Here is a 21193-nt window from a genome sequence, read left to right as displayed (position 1 = left end):
TGTTTTTTTTATTCCAAAGTAGATCATGAGTGGGCTGCACACCCAGATGTGACATTTTCATATTAGGTTTACTTTTGTATGCAAACAGATCATTTTTGGATCTCCATAAACTTCCACACAGTGTCTGTTAGTTCTCCTGGAGTCCACATAAAATAATATTAACAAAGACTTCCTCAATGAAAAACATAGAAACGAAGCTAAAGATAAAAGTTCATTAATATGGAGCATCAACACAACCAGGCCGTCCTCACTTCGCTGGCAATCAACCTATCCTGTCGTCATGAGGACATGTTGACACTGGGATCTGACCCCACTACAGGTCATACATTGATAAGTAGTTGGTTAAATGATAAATTATGGCATCTCGCTGAAGCCTCACATCAGTGTTGAAAACATGCTTTAATGCTCTTCAACCGTAAAGCTTCTCACCAGCAGTGTGTGATGTCAAACGCTAATATTCTCTAATATATGTTTTGAGTCTTGAGGCTGGTTAGGCAGGCTATTGTATGGATGTTTGAACGTATACAAATCACACCTGGATCAATACTTTGTGTGTGTGTGTACCCTACAGTCTCTATGGTGTATACATATAGTACATATAGAAAGGCATTTTTTATTTGGGTGCATTGATAGTTTTTTAATAGATCTTATTAGCAGTGAAGATGGTGATTCAAAAGTTACAGTAAGTGATAAGAATGATGGTTGAAACTATCAGACCTGTCCTTCATTCATCACGTCCTTCACTTTTCTCTCCGTCTCGCTCTCTCTGTGTCAGTCTTGTATGTCTCTCTCGCCCTCTTCCTCTGTCAGTGAGTCTGACTGACAGGGTCTAGCCAGGGGCCACTGGAGCACGTTCTCTCCCCACCTGTCTCTCACTTTTGTTCCTGCTTCACACAAAATCTCCCATCTGGATACGACACACACTGTACCTGTTAGCTTTACAGAGACGGTCACCCCCAACCAGTTCACAGTCTGTTCATGACAGCAAATATGTAAATAAAGAGTGACAATAATACTAAAATACAAATCTAGAGATTTTATAAGCAGGTGATGGACTGGTTACTGCTGCTGCTCGTGTTCACTTCAGGTGCTTAGGAACAGTTGCTCTTTAATATGTTTTGGACAGTTGTGGTAACTAGACTAGAATAATTATTAGATTTTTAATATGTATAACTTAGCAAATAATGTTTTTTCACACCACACTGATAAAGCCATAAAGTAGTGTTATCCCATTTTGTGGTATTATTTTACTGCCAGCTGAACAAATCCATTAGAATTTAACCATATGATAATAATCAAACAGCCGATCGTTTCTGCCCCCCCCCCCCCACCACCAGGGAGGGAGCGAGACTGTCACATTGGGGGGTGAGAGCTTCAGCACAACACAGAGAGACAGCAGGAACCAAATTAGAGCAATTATTGGTTTGTAGCCAATTTACGTTTATTTCAAATTAAACTCCAGGTCAATCGTTAATCGTGTGTGACACTGCAACTTCAGAGGAGACATTCAAAAGAAGACAGTTTACACGTGTATCCATCCAGAAACAGATTGCAGTGTTTTTTCTTCTGACTCACGGTCCAAATCATTTACACCTGCGAGCTCTTTCAGTCTTCATCTGTCCACCTCACCTCTACCGCTGTTGTTTTTAGTCTGTATGAAACGATTACAGCTAGCACACCGCAGGCTTGTTGTATCTGTCATCAGCAATAAGAAAACATAATAAAACAGGCGAGCAATATTCTTTATTTTTCTTATTACCACAGCCTGGTATGTCTTCTTCCTCTGTGCCATAGAGCTCCATTATTACATTAACATTACATATTAATGAGCCACATTGTTCATTGGGGTGAAATGTTCCCTAATTGCTATGGACACACACTGTAGTTTATTTTGACTCACTCCTATTAACACGGCCGTGCTGCCACCAACACCGCTGGAAATATTCCTCCAAAAGTTGACTTTTTGACATTTGATAAAAACCAGCTGTTTCAGGAAATTACTGAGTCTTTTTACAAGGATTAGGAATTTAAATGGGACCTATTTTTAAAGATTTACGTTTTTAGGACCAACAGTAGGGCGTTAGACAGTTCTGAGCGTCAGACTTACACACTGTTGCTTTGGGTCTTTTCATTGGATTTGTTGACAGTTAAAGCAATATACAATAGCTACGACCTTATCTTTTACGAAATTCATCAAATCTGCCTTTTTTCATCTAACAAATATAGCTTGTCTCCGCCCATCACTTTCCTTCCCTGCTGCCGAAACCCTCATCCACGCCTTCATCTCATCCAGACTCGACTACTGCAACAGCCTCTACGGCACACCATCCAAACTCATCAAAAAACTCCAACACATCCAAAACTCTCCCGCCCGTCTCCTCACCCACACCCGCTCCAGTGACCACATCACCCCCGTCCTGCAGAACCTCCACTGGCTCCCAGTCCCCCAACACCTCCTCCTCACCTACAAAGCCCTCCACAACCAGGCCCCCTCCTACCTCACCGACCTGCTCCATCACCACACTCCCTCTCGCACCCTCCGTTCCTCCGACGCCAACCTCCTGTCCCTGCCACAAAGGACCAAGCTCCAGACCTGGGGTGACAGAGCCTTCTCCATCGCCGTCCCCTCCCTCTGGAACTCACTCCCCAAACACATCCGTGACTGTACTGATCTCACCATGTTCAAATCCCAAATCAAAACCCACCTCTTCAGATCTGCTTTGAATGTGTAATTACTTCTATGTATTTTATGTATGTCCTGTTTTTCTTAATGTAATTTGTAATATATGTAGGCCTACATGTAAAGCGTCTTTGAGTACCTTTTAAAAGCGCTGTATAAATAAAATGTATTATTATTATTATTATTAAATGAACGGAAACCAAGGAAATCAATCAGTCATGCTATGCTCGACATTCTCCAGTATGGTCCTTTAATATGTTCTCTTTGTGCAAACCCTTCTGTTGCTTATTATCTCCGCAAATGTGTTATAATGTCTGATAAATGTGTGATAAATGTGTAATAAGTGTGTGATAAATTTGTGATAAGTGTAATAAATGTGTAATAAATGTGTGATAAATGTGTAATAAATGTGTAATAAATGTGTGATAAATGTGTGATACATGTGTGATAAATGTGTAATAAATGTATGATAAATGTGTTATAAATGTGTGATAAATGTCTAATAAATGTCTGATAAATGTGTTATAAATGTGTGATAAATGTCTAATAAATGTCTGATAAATGTGTGATAAATGTGTAATAAATGTGTGATAAATGTGTGATAAATGTGTGATAAATGTGTGAAATGTGTGATAAATGTGTGATAAATGTGTAATAAATGTGTAATAAATGTGTGATAAATGTGTAATAAATGTCTGATAAATGTGTGATACATGTGTGATAAATGTGTAATAAATGTCTGATAAATGTGTTATAAATGTGTGATAAATGTCTAATAAATGTCTGATAAATGTGTGATAAATGTGTAATAAATGTGTGATAAATGTGTAATAAATGTGTGATAAATGTGTGATAAATGTGTGATAAATGTGTAATAAATGTCTGATAAATGTGTAATAAATGTGTGATAAATGTGTGATAAATGTGTGATAAATGTGTGATAAATGTGTAATAAATGTCTGATAAATGTGTAATAAATGTCTGATAAATGTGTGATAAATGTGTGATAAATGTGTGATAAATGTGTAATAAATGTCTGATAAATGTGTGATAAATGTGTGATAAATGTGTGATAAATGTGTAATAAATGTGTGATAAATGTGTGATAAATGTGTGATAAATGTGTAATAAATGTGTAATAAATGTGTAATAAATGTCTGATAAATGTGTAATAAATGTCTGATAAATGTGTGATAACGTGTAATAAATGTGTAATAAATGTGTGATGAATGTGTAATAAATGTCTGATAAATGTGTGATAAATGTGTAATAAATGTGTAATAAATGTGTGATAAATGTGTTATGAATGTGTGATAAATGTGTGATAAATGTGTAAGAAATGTGTGATAAATGTGTGATAAATGTGTGATAAATGTGTAATAAATGTGTGATAAATGTGTGATAAATGTGGTATAAATGTGTGATAAATGTGTGATAAATGTGTTATAAATGTGTAATAAATGTGTGATAATGTGTGATAAATGTGTAATAAATGTGTGATAAATGTGTAATAAATGTCTGATAAGTGTGTGATAATATGTAATAATGTGTATAAATGTGTGATAAATTGTAATAAATGTCTGATAAATATGTAATAAATGTCTGATAAATGTGTAATAAATGTCTGATAAATATGTAATAAATGTCTGATAAATGTGTAATAAATGTGTGATAAATGTGTTATAAATGTGTAATAAATGTCTGATAATTTTTTTATAAATGTGTGATAAATGTCTGAAATGTGTAATAAATGTCTGATAATTTTTTTATAAATGTGTAATAAATGTGTAATAAATGTGTGATAAATGTGTGATAAATGTGTAATAAATGTCTGATAAATGTGTAATAAATGTGTAATAAATGTGTGATAAATGTGTAATAAATGTGTTATGAATGTGTGATAAATGTGTGATAAATGTGTTATAAATGTGTAATAAATGTCTGATAAATGTGTGATAAATGTGTAATAAATGTGTGATAAATGTGTGATAAATGTGTAATAAATGTCTGATAAATGTGTGATAAATATGTAATAAATGTGTAATAAATGTGTGATAAATGTGTAATAAATGTCTGATAAATATGTAATAAATGTCTGATAAATGTGTAATAAATGTGTGATAAATGTGTTATAAATGTGTAATAAATGTCTGATAATTTTTTTATAAATGTGTGATAAATGTCTGAAATGTGTAATAAATGTCTGATAATTTTTTTATAAATGTGTAATAAATGTGTAATAAATGTGTAATAAATGTGTAATAAATGTGTGATAAATGTGTGATAAATGTGTAATAAATGTCTGATAAATGTGTAATAATTGTGTGATAAATGTGTGATAAATGTGTAATAAATGTCTGATAAATGTCTGATAAATGTGTAATAAATGTGTGATAAATGTCTGATAAATGTGTAATAAATGTGTGATAAATGTGTGATAAATGTGTAATAAATGTCAGATAAATGTCTGATAAATGTGTAATAAATGTCTGATAAATGTGTTATAAATGTGTGATAAATGTGTAATAAATGTGTGATAAATGTGTAATAAATGTCTGATAAATGTGTGATAAATGTGTAATAAATGTGTAATAAATGTGTGATAAATGTGTTATAAATGTGTAACAAATGTGTAATAAATGTGTGATAAATGTGTTATGTATGTGTGATAAATGTGTGATAAATGTGTAATAAATGTGTGATAAATGTGTGATAAATGTGTAATAAATGTGTGATAAATGTGTTATAAATGATAAATGTGTGATAAATGTGTGATAAATGTGTGATAAATGTGTAATAAATGTGTGATAAATGTGTAATAAATGTGTTATAAATGTCTGATAAATGTCTGATAAATGTCTGATAAATGTGTGATAAATGTCTGATAAATTTGTTATGTCTGATAAATGTGTAATAAATGTCTGATAAATGTGTAATAAATGTGTGATAAATGTGTAATAAATGTCTGATAAATATGTAATAAATGTCTGATAAATGTGTAATAAATGTGTGATAAATGTGTTATAAATGTGTAATAAATGTCTGATAATTTTTTTATAAATGTGTAATAAATGTCTGATAAATGTGTAATAAATGTGTGATAAATGTGTGATAAATGTGTAATAAATGTCTGATAAATGTGTAATAAATGTGTGATAAATGTGTGATAAATGTGTAATAAATGTCTGATAAATGTCTGATAAATGTGTAATAAATGTGTTATAAATGTGTGATAAATGTATAATAAATGTGTGATAAATGTGTAATAAATGTCTGATAAATGTGTGATAAATGTGTAATAAATGTCTGATAAATGTGTGATAAATGTGTTATAAATGTGTAATAAATGTGTGATAAATGTGTAATAAATGTCTGATAAATGTGTGATAAATGTGTGATAAATGTGTTATAAATGTGTAATAAATGTGTAATAAATGTGTGATAAATGTGTTATAAATGTGTAATAAATGTGTAATAAATGTGTAATAAATGTGTGATAAATGTGTTATAAATGTGTAACAAATGTGTAATAAATGTGTGATAAATGTGTTATGTATGTGTGATAAATGTGTGATTAAAGTGTAATAAATGTGTGATAAATGTGTGATAAATGTGTAATAAATGTGTGATAAATGTGTTATAAATGTGTGATAAATGTGTGATAAATGTGTTATAAATGTGTGATAAATGTGTTATAAATGTCTGATAAATGTGTAATTAATGTGTTATAAATGTCTGATAAATGTCTGATAAATGTCTGATAAATTTGTTATAAATGTCTGATAAATGTGTAATAAATGTCTGATAAATGTGTAATAAATGTCTGATAAATGTGTAATAAATGTCTGATAAATTTGTTATAAATGTGTAATAAATGTCTGATAAATGTGTAATAAATTTGTTATAAATGTGTAATAAATGTGTGACAAATGTGTGATAAATGTGTAATAAATGTGTGACAAATGTGTGATAAATGACGTCACCACTTTTCACCTTCTGTCCAGAGTACTGATCTGTGTGTCACTAGAGTTAATTTAAGTTGAATCTGCTTTTGTTGTAAATGTGTTGCTAAAAGAAGACACCATAGCACGCCGTGGCTGAGCAACAAAGTGTTATCAGAAAGAGCAGCCAGACGATGGTGCAGGCAGGCGGCCAGATTAGAGAGGCAAACCCCGAACACAATACTACCAGCAGAACAAAACACTTGCTCATGCTGACACACAGAGAGAGCACCCTGCAGCAACCAAATGTGTCAGTGGAGGGGAAACATTTGATGTGCCAGTGTGGGTGTTGTTTTTTTAAATTATTAACCACATGGTCTTGTTTGGAGGAATGAGAGGAAGTCATCAAGAAATCCCAAACTTTTTTTCAATCATTGTGTGCGTAGTTTGTATGTGTGAGGGGCACCATGGATTTGTGTGCCCCCATGCTAAATAATAGCAGCGGTAGCCAGAACTGTGCGTCAGTTATCCTGCAGTAACAAAGAGCAATGGCCCCGATGGTCACAACGACTGACCCCAGCTCTGACCCTGCAGCCATTAAAAAAACAAAAAACCCTGTACCCCGGCGACAGGGGGAAACACAGAGGAAGGGAAACATAAAGGAGAGTCCGTCAGACGGATAATTTTTTCCTGGTAAAAATTTGTTAGCTCATTTGGGACAATTCTTCATATATTATTTACGCTAAGAGCGAGAGTATGCACTCAACATATAAATAAAGAATTATTGTGTAAGAAATGTCACACTCATAGATCAAATGTCTAGAGCGGACTTGAGCTAAACTGGAATGAGATAGCAGAAGTTGCATGTGAGTTAACCTCTTACAGTGTGGGGGAATTAATCCGAAAATTCCTACAAACGACATACCCAAAGTAAATTAAAACTGCTCTTCAAGCATTTGCACCATATGCATAGTTTTGGTGTCATGTCCTGTGTAAACAAATACAGCTTTGTTTACAACTTTTCTCACCAAAACACACTGTTTATTTTCTTACTGCCTTATGAATGTGCAGATTGCATTTTGTAGCTCATAAAATCTGAACAAACTCTAACAACCATTTTAGGTCTTGTTCTTTTTTGTAATAGAATTTGCACCTTTTACAGCACATTACTGCCACGACTGTTGGAGTGGCTTTGAACTACGCATCACTTCTCCTGCGTTCCTTTAATGCATCTGCAAAATCCAGTGCAGCACATGGACAGTGGAGGACAGTGTATCAGGGTGTGAAGATCAGCGGCAGTTTTATAGAGAAACTAATAGATTGCTGTCGCTGTAACTTTTTCTGTAGATATCTTATTAACAACAGTAACCTCCAGTGCCGTAGTGTTGAGTTATTATTACATTGTGCAAAATTGGAAGTTCTTTGTGTTGACCCGGCTGGAATTTGGCCCTGATCTGCCCCCCAGGGAGTATACTTTTTAAGCCCCGACGTACACAAAGAGTACAGAGGCAAGTATGTGAATAATTCTGCTAACATTACAACCACTTGTCTATGAATGAGCGTGTTTAAAAGGTAAGCAGAAATGTGTAACACATAACAAAACATGTGGGATTCAGTATTCTACCTCTAGTTGTCCAATATTTTACTATAACCTCCCTTGAATGTATGAAAAGGGCATCACAAATTCACTCTAACTGAACCTTATGTTTCTTCAAGATTTGGTTTTCACTGAAAATCAAAATGTTTGCATAAATCTTGGTAAATACATCTTACGATTACATATCAAAGTGTGCTTGCAGGTGTTGGGGAACACTACTGCATATGTGAAGAAAAAAAAAGGTAATATCAAGCCTTTTGTGACTCCAGAGGAAGCGCCCTGAAATCTCATAGATTGCCTCACGTGATGTCAGCTGAGTCAGCGTTGGTTAGGGCGGCAGACGACAAGTTTGAAAATGAAAAAAATCTGGAGGTGAGGAGTTAGAAAGAAGAGATCTTACCAGAGCTCTGTATCCTGCTGCTCACATCTACTGCAGGCTAGAAGCTGCAGGCTACATCAGCAGCTGGTAACACCAATCTCATGCATTGTGGGTGATGTAGGTTTTGAAGAGGAAGAAGAATGTGTGGATAGATAAAGACGATATCTCTGTTTCTGCTGTTATTGATGTTGATCCTTCTTTTTTTTTTTTAACTGTACATCGGACAATATTAAAGGAGTGCAATGTTAAATCATTGAAGAACTCGTAGAACTGTCTAAGAAGGTAACACGTCCAGCCACAGCAGATTACTACCAACAGTGAGCTCAGAGTTGCATAATGAGAGCCAGAGGCTGTAAGATGTCAGATGCATCCACATCCGACATTTCATAACATAATGTTTGCTTGAGCAGCTCAGCAGTAAACTTTGGATTTAGTATTCATGTATGAACAGCAACCAATAAATGCTAACGTTACAGAGGCCTGCAGGTTAGTGAAGCCGTTTTCACACCAGAGGCGACATAATTCATTTACATTTATCTTTTCTTCCACTAAGAAATGCTTTTCACATACATATGCAAATGCTGAGCCACGTCTGCTCTGGATAAAAACTGATCAAATATAAGTGATAGTATATACAACAATACAGATCACAGCTAACACATTACATGTTCTTACATTATATTGAACAGCAGTTCATTAAGCAAGTAAATTAGCTTCAAATAAGCCAAACAAATTTAAGTGCTGAATACAGAATTTTCTTTATTTCTTTGTTTTTTTTAATGCATTTTATTATTCGCCAAGCTGCAGTCGAAACAGGTGAGTTTTCAGTCTGCGAAGGTGTAAAGACTGTCTGCTGACCTGACATAAATGGGGAGCTCGTTCCACCATTGTGGAGCCAGGATAGCAAACAGGTGTGTTTTGTTTGAGGGGAATCTGGGTCCCACTCGCAGTGAGGGAGTAGCGAGCCGATTGGCCGATGCAGAGCGAAGTGAACATGCTGGGGTGTATGGTTTGACCATGGCCTAGATGTAGGAAGGGGCTGATCCATTCACAGCAACAGAGGATGAGATGTGTTTCCGTTATAAAATTGAAGAGGTCAGAGGTTACTGTGTACAGCAAGGTCGATTAAATCTTATATAACATGCTTATCTCCTTGATTACAAAGGACTGCACAAGACCATATGGCCACACACACACACACACACACACACACACACACACACACACACACACACACACACACACACACACACACACACACACACACACACACACACACACTTACAATAAATCAGTTTTACAGTATGCACTCAGCTGACATGAAACAGCAGCATAGGGTGATACCATAATACAGTATACAGGTACTCGCCGATTCAATTTTCCGCATGGAGCAAGTACAGATTGTGGACTGGTAGCTGGAGAGGTGCCATTCTGCCTCCTGGGCACTGCTGAGGTGCCCTTGAGCGAGGCACCAAAGCCCCAACTGCTCAGGGCAGTCCCCTCGCTCGTTTATCCAGTAATGCAGAGTGAACTTTGAACTTCCCCTCAAGGGATTAATAAGAAATTGGCAAGAAGACCCCAGAATGACCTCTGTGGTGCACAATAAATCTCACAGCCAAATGGCCTGTAGAGACACACACACACACACACACACACACACACACACACACACACACACACACACACACTTACAATAAATCAGTTTTACAGTATGCACTCAGCTGACATGAAACAGCAGCATAGGGTGATACATAAATACACCACAACACACAAAAGCTTTGAGAGTGTTTGATAAAAAAAACTCAGCGGACAGTTAAAGTGCAGGTCTTTGGTCTTTAAGCTTCTTACACATGACACAGCTCAGACAGGCAGTCCTGAATCAGACTGAAAGCTGGAACGACTTATGAACCAGAATAATAATTACATAAAATAAGGCATCTTCTGATGCTTCCTGCTAAACCTCATGCACTGACAAAAAACATAAAAGTATATATATAGATATATTGATATTTATTTTTAAATTAGAAATATGGCTACAATTTTCAATTGTGTCAAAATACCATTGTGAATGAAGTATTGTGGTGCTGCAGAGATATGCCATCCTACAATTCCTATTCTACCAACTTTTGTTGACCTGTATATCCATTATCTATAGATTTTATAATAACGTCACATGACAACAGTCAGAATTCATATGGCTGCGAGGGCACTGTCATTTAAACGAACACATAGTAAACTGATGCTGGTGTTTTACTTTGGAGGACAGTTCATCAGAACAAAATAAGACTCCACAACACAAAGACTCTTGTGTTACACAGATACTTCAAAAACACAGGATGTTGGGTATGTATATCCAGACTTCTACAGTTTGGGCTTTATAGTCTTACATCCTCTCTTTTACTTAGCCGATACCCCTGCTGTGAGGCTGTAATAGAAATACACAACAGCACAGTGAGGCTACGTCATGTCAGGCCCGATGAAGAAAATAGGAGGTTTTGTTTTCTTCTGTTTTTTTAATAATAGCATTTTTCTGGGCTCCAGTTTGTTTAGGAGCAAAGATTCTGCTCAGCATCAGACCTCCCTGTTAAAGAGTTTGAAACATCAATGTGCAGCCTCCTGCAGGAGCAGAGATGTGATTGTTCAATTAATTAAAACTAGAAGCTGCTGTTGCTGAGGGCAGAATGAAAAAAATGAAAATCAGACTTTGGAAATGTAATATAATATAAGGTAGTGCCACACACACACACACACACACACACACACACACACACACACACACACACACACACACACACACACACACACACACACACTGAGACCATTACTGTTTTAAAGAAGCCAGTGAGAGGATTTGATGTGGTCACACTGTGTGTGTGTGATGAGTCACAGTGTGGAGGTGTGGAGAGGAGCAAAAACCAAACAGAGTGTGTGCATGTGTGTGTGTCCAATTACTTTTGATTCAGACAGACAGGGAGAATGACAGGGATAATTTGATGAGACTGTGGCTGAACGCGACCTCACCTAATTACACTGACTGCTGAGCGTGAGGAAGACGAGGAAAGACAGAAAACATTGGAGTACTAAGGAGCTGTTTGTCAGCTTCAGTCAGCTCCTCCAAGACTCTAATCAAAAGAATTAACACACAGTCTACCAATGTTGGTAAAATATTTGTGAGATCTTGAATTGTTTTGTCGCCGCAATTTTTACACAAAGCAATTACACAAACCAAAGTCAAATAACTTGGCATTATATATGTATTTCACTAGCTGTTAATAAGCTGTTAAACCATCACAACAGTATATAACATATGTGTAGCATTGTTGGAGGGAGCCTGAGAACAACAATGTTACTGCATATTCACTTAAATAAAAATCAACATTCAAACTCAATTAAAACAACCTACATTATATCTATGATGAGAGGACCATTTTTAAAGTAGTAGAAACTAAACAATATGTAATCTAACCATTTGATGTATGCAGTTCGCTGGCAGTACTTGGCGTGGGAGGTAGGAAGCATTAAGACCATATATACAGAAGTGTTTTACTACATATGGAAATCTCCACAAACAAATTGGTGATCCTCAGAGATAAAATAAATAACTATATAATACATTTGAGCAACAAGGTTATTTATTATAAATGTGTTGTTGTTTTTCTCTGACACTGATCTAAAGTCCCAGGATGTGGATGTGAGAAATAAAGAGTGGGCGAGACTGATAGAAAGAGATTGAGTTAAAGTGAGAGAGACCTCCCTTCCACCCCCTCCACACACACACACACACACACACACACACACACACACACACACACACACACACACACACACACACACACACACACACACACACACACACACACTTCCTACAGCAGGACAACAGCCAGTAGGGGGACAGCTGGTGGCACAGTTCCTGGACTGGACCAATGACTGTATGAGGGTGAGTGTGTGTGTGTGTGTGTGTGTGTGTGTGTGTGTGTGTGTGTGTGTTTTAAACCGATATACTGTGTACATCTACATATCAAAAGGATGACAGATGGTTAAATAAACAATACAGGTGAGTTTTATTCACACCAATAAGAAAGAAAATGTGTCACACAAGGTTCGTTTCCATCCACCTGTTTTTGCACATTTTCATTTTACCCATAAAAACTATTTTGGAAAATAGTGGAAATGTCAAAAATTGGATCTTCAAGTATCTATGTTTTTACACTTGGTTGAGGTGGAAAAGTATCGATAATACAAAGTGCGATAGAAACAGATTTAGACAACTATTTACTACCTACAGGAAGCATGGTAGCTTCCACTGAAGAGATTTAAATATTCTCCCCATCGCTCCACCAGATCTGATGAGACCTTCCTCACATTATTACATGAAACAAACAGAAATGTGATATTTCCATCCAGTCTTCGACATTGAGTGTGAGTCAGTGAGTCTAGGCGTGGACATAAACAAACACGATGTAGGCTGAAATTTGAAACAGTGGAACTGAGTTTCCGAGGTGCAAATAGAAACCGCCTCAACGTTCCTGGTAGTGATCGTACTGTAAAGACCATTCAGATCTCTGCATGCTCTGCAGAATGAACACCAGCCCAGCGTTAGGTTGGAGAGGAGAGAGGAGAATGGGGCTGTGTGGTGCCATATGACATCACTAACCACTCATAACTCTCTTTCTCCGTCCCTTGATCCCCGAGGAGACGGAGAAAAATGTACATATGAACACATTTATTGCCTGTCACTCACATGCAGAGGTAAAGTGGATGAGTGGCTTGAGAGTGGAAAGCATGAAGAGGACAGAGGAGGAGGAGAAGGAAGAGGAGTAAAGGATTACTAGGCAGATATTGAACCTGCCAGTCAGAGTAGGATGAGTGGGCGGATCTTAGATGAAAGAAATCTGGATTTCCTTTTACTCTGAGTCAACCTTTCTTATTAGGATTTTAGGGAAATATTTGAATTTAAAAGAAAAATGCCTCTGTAATGTCGCTGTGCCAGTGTATCTGATACTGTATAATGTTCCTGTTATTGATATGTGTGTAGTCATGTGTAAGGGACTTACTACTTATGTCCAGACTCCGATATCCCAACTATTGGAAGGATTACAATGAAATGTGTCCCATTGCTGTCCCCTCGGGATGAATTGTAATGACTTTTGTGATCCTCTGACTTTTCCTCGAGAGCAATCATCAAGTTGAAATGATAATTTTTCCAATTGTTTGGTTTATGATCAAAAACCTGCAGAACATGAGATCAGCCTTTACTTTGCACTAATTATCACATGTTAGCTGCTAACATGCTACATGGTGAACATGGTGAGCATTATACCTGCTTAGCTTCAGCATGTTAGCATTGTGCTTGATTATGTTAGCATGCTGATGTTAGCATTTAGCTACAGTCGTATAGACTCTTAGTCATCTTAGGTTCTGAAGTATTTAAAATGTCTCATTTCAGATTTGATCATTCAGACTTTGAGTTGAACATTAAACATTAAAGTAAACAGATGGGAGATTATTTTAAACCTCTGGATCAGAGAAAGAAGAACAAAGGGAGTCATTGAGTGGGCACATTTATTACTGGAGTGTCATTAAAACACCACTGAGAGGCACAGAGTCTCCAAATCAACATTCTTCAAACCTACAGTCCACTGAGGTCTGATGAAAACTACACCTGCCTACACAAGAGATCTACAGTGCTCTCCACCCTGCACCAACCCTTCTGATTACACCCCGAGGTGACAACGAAAGCACTGGCAGGCGGAGGAGTCGAGAGTGGGAACAGAGTTTGAGGTGAAAGGGCGGTAAGCCACTGAAAAACAGAGAAGGAGGTAGAGGATGAGAGGAGAGGGATTAGTGAGGAAACAGGACAGAATGAAGGATGCTAGAGGATGCAAAAAAGGTATTTGGAGAAAGAAGAAAAAATAAGTGAAAGTGTGTTACAAACCTGCAAGAAGAAGGAAATAAAATGATAGCTGTAAACTCTCATCCAGCATCGCACTCCCTCTGGAGTTATAGTGGTCTCTGAGCTTTTAATAGGCAAGCAGTGAGCAGAGAGAGACAATACACACACACACACACACACACACACACACACACACACACACACACACACACACACACACACACACACACAAAAGTCGACTGATGCACAAATGCTCAGTTGAGAGCAGAGGGAGCACAGAAGGACATTTGTGACGACGCAATTCAGTTAATTTGAATGAAATGGCTACAATCAGTGGATTCGCCACAAACCATCCAAACCATCCAAACCAAGAAGGATTGAATTTGTGTTATATTTTATTTTATTCCTATAGTTTAACTTCTGCTCTATTTTATGCTTTATGTCTCGGATTCCCATTTTCTCTTGTTTGTTTTTCTTTTTCTACATTTTGTAGCAGCATCGTTGGAGGGAGCCGGAGAACAAAGATTGTCATTGCCAACGACTGCTTCACTGTAATCGTTGTGCTTATGACAAATAAGAACTTTTGAACTTAAACTTTTTCTGTTCTGGGAAAGTTTTACTCATTTAAATCTTCATTATGTAAGAATTCATAATACAGAGAGTAATGACTGACCCTGCTGGCAGTTGTAACTGTCTACAGTTATACAGACGTCTCTTGGAGGAAAATGCTTGTTGGGCAGCTGGGGAGGTGGTTTTGGGTTTGGGTGGCAAACTGGCAGCAAAGCTGATTGGCTGCAGTGTCCAGCTTTCTAACTGTAATACACCCACAGTATAATGATACAGAAATGTAATAAAACGTTTTTATTGGAAATGTTGTATTTGTATTTGATAGTACTGCAGTATGAAGAGACAGGAAAATACAGAATAATAAACTTTTAAAATCACATGAACACACATAGTGTCAAACTGGATCCCTGGAAAGACTAAAACAAGCCGTAGTCATATGCCACTATAAATATCATTTATATTTATAGGCTCTAGAGACAGAGAGAGGGGGTGAGGCTACATATGTAAGTGATAAAGGTGAGGAAAGGGTAAGCCACAGTGTAAAAACTTAATTCAATGCAAATTAAATACATTAGTAGAGAGAAAGACGGCGAGAAGCCCAGAGGGAGAGAGGACGACCGAGGTTAGGGTGTCAATGTGAGGAAGGAAAAGAGGAAACTTTAAAGAGGTGGAGAGACATTGGTGCGATGGCAAGACTGAGAGGAATCTTATGTCAATTGTAACGTGACACAGTGTGTCGGTGGTTTTGTAACCTTGTAGCACTGAAAGTAAAATAGAGACACACCCGACACATAAGCTCAGTTCAACCCATAATGCACTACTGGTGTAAAAGTTGACAAGACTCTAATGCATTAAATCCATTTGTCCCTGACATGAGTGTGTTTCAGTGTCTCTATAACAAACACATCTGATGATAAGACAGCGTCTTTGTGTAGCCTCTCAGCAGGTGGCCACTGCGGCAAGATATACTCTTCCCCAACACACTGCCTATAGTTAGTATATCTATCATACACAGCTGCACTATCTTTCTGAACAATCTGTCGCATTCTCGACTTTGTGATTTAATTTGTCTCTTTTATGTCAAAGCCGCCTCATTTCAAGAGAACAAGAAACACACGTATCCTGATTCAGACTTGCTGCTGAGCCAGCCACAGCGGAGGGTGCTCCATCTAATACAGCTCAGCCTTCCTCTATGAATCAGAGGGAATGCAAAAGTAGTTCAGAAAAAAGATCCCGCCACGTCAACAGTCGAGATAAACAACTTCTTGCCCTGCTGCTGTGCGGAAAACACAATGCAGAGCTGCAGATGAAACCAGAGGAGAAAGTCACCGCATGGTTTGTGGACGACGGTTTAGAAGCCTCAAGTTTGACATTTTGGCCGTCGCCATCTTGGACATGACAGAAGTGACACGAGAGGGTGAACAAGACCAAGGCGACCCAAAAAAAAAGAGTAAAATTTGTGAGACGAAAACAGACACACAGTGTAAATACTCAATGATTAGGCCTTTGCATTGAAAGGAACTGCAACTTCATCTCAGTTTGCACAGAAAGACTTGTGACTTGACGTGAACTAGTACTTGGAGGCTTGATTTTGGTGTGCTCCAGAAGGTTCTGTCTCACTTTGCAGTCTTTATCTCTTGTAATCCTTCATATGTGTTCTCTCTCAAAGGTTCTATTCATTTGATGTCTAGCCTTGGTTTTCTGTCTTCCTGTCTCCAAGTCAATCTCTGGGATCTTATCGGACATCAGAGGCTCTGTTTGTCTGAAGGTGTAGAGATTGGAAAAGATCAGCCTGTTTGCTCATTTATTTGTTTGCCACTCGCCTGTATCTCACATAGCACTGATCCAATTTCAGCCAAACTTGGGGGAGCGATGCTCTCACTACATCGCTCCCACGCTTTCAAAGATTATAGTTAAATCTCCAAAGTGACAGAGCTCCAGGCCGTCTGTCTGTCCTTCCCAAAAGAAATCGCTCCCCTGTCACACAGGCACACGCAATTTTGCCCTGCACCATGCAGGCAGATCATTTGTATAATTAAAAACTGTGAAGAGTCTGTGGATGAGAGGCTAGAGGTACAGGAAACAGTCCTGAACGTATCCCAAGAGAGCAATCAGACGGAGGAGACGGAGGAGGAGTTAGGAGACAGGAGGAAGATGGATAATGAGAGAGAGAGAGTGGTGGGAACAGAGAGAAATGTGTTTTGCATCTTTGGTTTGTTTCTTGTTGTGTGTTTTTATTCTATGTGGTTTGGTGCGTTGCACAATCATAAATCCCTCTGGAAGAAGATTCTTCTTGAAGTGTTCTGCAGATATCCGTCCCTAAGACGTTTTGAAATGCTATAACCGGTGTTTATCTGGTCTCTTAGCTTTCCATTGATGCCTTTTGAGTTCCTGTATGTGTCACTTTGCCATGCTAACTTTCATTTCCTTCTTCTGCTTATTAATAGTACATTGAATGTGTCCCTTCATCACATCAGGTGACAGGTGGGAAAGCTTTAATAGTGTGGCTTTCTGCTCAATCCAAAGCTTTAGAGAAACAAATATTTTATTCTATCAAAATCACTTTAACAGCCAAGTAAATAAAAATGTTATGTAACAGCACAGGGCTGTGGCTGTGCCGGAGTGTTTCCTAAGTGTGATTTATAAATGTGCAAGTGTGAGGTGGATTGATGATGAAAGAGCAGCACAACACCCACTGGGTAAATAAAGGTTAAAAGATGCAGAAAACACAGGGACATATGTCTCTCTGTGGGTGGTGTGATCATGATAAGAGAATCTGCTAAATGCCCTATAGTGGAATGTACAGCATAGAGAGGGAGAACATGTAGAGGATGTGAGGACGGGAGGAGATGCAGAGGGAGCAGGGAGGAGAGGGGACGTGGGGAGGGAGAGGAAAGAGAAGATGGGAGGAAGGTAGATTGAAAGCGTTGGAGATAATAGGAGAGAGGGAGAGGAGATGCAGAGAGGAGACAGAGAGAGGAAGGAGGAATGTTAATGAATAATCCAACAGCCAATATAAAAGGTAGAGCAGCACTTGCTTATGTTTCTCAGAAGAAGCTAAACATGTTGGTGGAGTTGTGCAAATGGTTGTTGCAAATACCAAACATCAAAGGACAAAAAGGCAGAAATCTGAGCACACTGTACACTAATTATTACTGAAACATTCCCTTAAGGACAAAGGATGTGCCTGATGTAGCCTTATCGTACTTCATCCCTATCATTTTTCGAAACATGAAAATCTTCTTCTGTTGCTGCATCTGTATCCTACAGCATTTTTCTTTCAAAGCTAGATCGAAGGATGGAGGGATGGAGGGATGGAGGGAGGGGAGTTGTATGGCCTCATGGACAGAGAGATTGATGGAGGAGGAAAGGTTGGGCGGAAGGCTGGTGCAGGGAAAACGAGGGAAGCCCTGGAAAAACTGCAGAGACAGAGAGAGAGGAAAAGCCCAGGGAAGCCCTGCTGCAGCTTCTGTGCACGGGAGGAGGATCCCCACTTCTCCTCCGTCTCTACAGCCTGCCCTGCATGCTGCTGCCCGGCTGTAACTACCTCCCCCATCAAAACTATTGCCAGACTTCACACTGAATGCATTCACTATTTTACATTTAAAATACTGTGCAAAATACAAGTACTGTGCATCACTCTCTGCGCCCAGTAGTCCTGACTCAAAAAAATCAGTGGCCATAATAAAGACATATTCACCACACAATCTGATATCAATTCAATCACTATAAGGTGCAATATATGTCATGCATGTTAACACATGAAAGTGACCGTTTAGTCTTATCCACACATATCCGCTGTATCAGGTTGGGACGCACAGTTATGCAACATTACTGTCTGCACCCCGGGCAGTTAAAAGGCTGAAATATGACATAGACTCTATTTCATAGAGTCTGGTGGTGGATAATGGAGGAGGGGGAGGTGATTCCGGCACAATGAATAGCGCGGGCGACGTTAAGGTGGTGAAACATCATACAGCCAACCCAACCTGGATCAGAAGCCCTCCCCGGACACATCAGCCGTGGTAAAGGTTAACACAAAAAGACAGGAGGAAACCGGAATATGGGCAACGTAGTTTTCAAGATAAAAGCTTATTTTTTATTTTTCTGTCACATATTGAGATATCATTCTAGATGCAGCCTGCATATTGTATGCAACCATACTCTGTGTTTTCGGACTGTAACTTATAGCTAGACTACACTAATGTTGTTTGGTCTTTAACATGTTTAACCATTCAACATGTGGATGAATGGCGTACAACAACGATCTGAAATAAGAGTACAAACATTTGACCTAAACCAGTCTATAAAACCACCTCGTTAACTCCCATAATCTGTTCCACAAGATGGTTTTATTTTGAAAATTCAACCAGAACTTATATGTTTCCTTTTGCTGACTTGACGCTGGTGTCCGCAGCCAAGAGGCGCAGTATCATCAGATTTACTACAACCTCACGTTGTTTCACCAGCGAAGCAACATATCCAACACATTTTACATTTAGCAGACGTGTGACATTCTCACCAGTTCACCAGTCTCTCTTTTTCATATATATGTTTTGTATTATTAAAAGCAGATCCAGAGAATTTCCGACAGCCTATGTGAGATTAACTGTTTCTCTGCAATAATAAAGGCAGTTCCAGAACACATGTCAAGAGTTGGTGATGTGTGTCTCTTGGCTTGAACACAACACCTACTCTCCCAGCGGGGCCACGCAGGGCAGTAACGCTCATTACACTGGGAGGCACTTTGGATGAAAGCGCCGGGCAGGAGGCTTAATGAAGTCTGTGTGCTCTCACAAAATCCCTGCAACGTCCTTAGTATTTCACTCACGCTCCTACAAAACTTCAGGGGAATATATGAAACACAGAAGCTTCGGGAGGAATAAGAGAAAACATGATCCTGATGATGTCGAGCGTGGCTTGTAAATTCCAAATATTAAAGCGATTGCCTTTCAAAGCAAATATTATTATGACATTATAGAAATACATAAAGATCAGTGATGACATGTATCTATGTACAGGCTTTAAAGCACCAACACTTCGAGGGAGACATACTCTGTCACTGGTCTAGTTTTTGGCACCACACAGCAGCTCCACATGGTCGTACCATGGACAGAATCGGCAGCCAGTGATGCTCGCATGGAGCTGTGCAAGCTCAGTAAACACAAACAGAACAGAAGTGTAAAGGAAAATGTCTCTTACCTTGTGTTCTAGTGCCAGTCACTCGAAGCAATAAGCATAGTATCTGATGTTAGTATGAAAGAGTGGGAGAGACAACTGTCCTCCTCGGTACTGCGCTCTGTCCCCGCCTCTCTCTCTCTCTCTCTCTCTCTCTCTCTCTCTCTCTCTCTCTCTCTCTCTCTCTCTCTCTCTCAACAAACTGCACACACAACCAAGCACTCGCGCTCCCCCTCCCCGCAGTTGCCCCTCATCGCACACGGGCGGGGTACCGACGAGCGCGGTTTGTCCTCGTGGGCGCGAGGAGAGAGGAGAGGAGACAAGAAGAGGAGTGTGCACATCCTTCTTTTTGGCAGAGAATTTGGGCCAAAAACAAATAAAAAACAGGAAAACTCCTCCCCAAGACCCTAAAACCACCTTGTTAAATGCTTAAACAGAGCTAACAGCCGACAGCCACTCAAAAACTAAATGTTCCAGGGTATCAGCCTTTGATAGACTGTAATGTCCTAGTCCTGGTCAGGCTATTGAAAAACAAGGGTTCCTCAAATAACCACATGCCCGGGATCTCGTTGGCGGCACGGAAGATCTTAAAAATCTGCCATGCCTGCATTAAAGAAGTGTAAATATGGTGTCGGGCTGGAAAGATCCACACTTGTGGTAGCCAAACCTCCCAGCTCTCCTCAGCAGCAGTTTAGCTGTTTCCAACCAGGCCCAGTCATAAAAGAGAAGGCAGTCCGTAGTCTGAGGGAAGCAATTTTGGACATGATGTGAATTAGTCCTTGTCCTCCCTCAGCCACAGGCAGAGAGAGAGCAGCTGCACAAACCCAGTGCCGGTGTCAATGCCATAAGTCTGTGCCAAAGAGTAACCAGTTCCACTTAGACAACTGAGCCCACACTTTCTCCTTTACTCCCTCCCAGTTCTTAGTTTTAAAGCCCTCAGTGCTCAAAAACCTCCCAA

At 38.7% G+C, this 21193-nt stretch overlaps 1 protein-coding gene across 3 annotated transcripts in view; it reads right to left on the bottom strand.

The window, feature by feature from the left end:
• The window catches only part of slc8a2b (solute carrier family 8 member 2b), a 155686-nt gene extending 135299 nt beyond the window's left edge, over nucleotides 1-20387 (bottom strand). For 2 of the 3 annotated variants that reach the window (XM_029445860.1, XM_029445863.1), the window contains exon 1: nucleotides 20260-20387. The gene's annotated coding sequence lies outside the window, so the exon portion shown is untranslated. The remainder of the gene's footprint in view (nucleotides 1-20259) is intronic. The other variant, XM_029445862.1, reaches the window with a different exon arrangement.
• Nucleotides 20388-21193: the final 806 nt, after the last annotated feature.

This window comes from Cottoperca gobio, chromosome 13 (genome assembly GCF_900634415.1).
Source record: "Cottoperca gobio chromosome 13, fCotGob3.1, whole genome shotgun sequence".
NCBI lineage: Eukaryota > Metazoa > Chordata > Actinopteri > Perciformes > Bovichtidae > Cottoperca > Cottoperca gobio.
The sequence above is the reverse complement of the archived record's forward strand: the minus strand, read 5'-3'. Positions and strand labels throughout refer to the sequence as shown.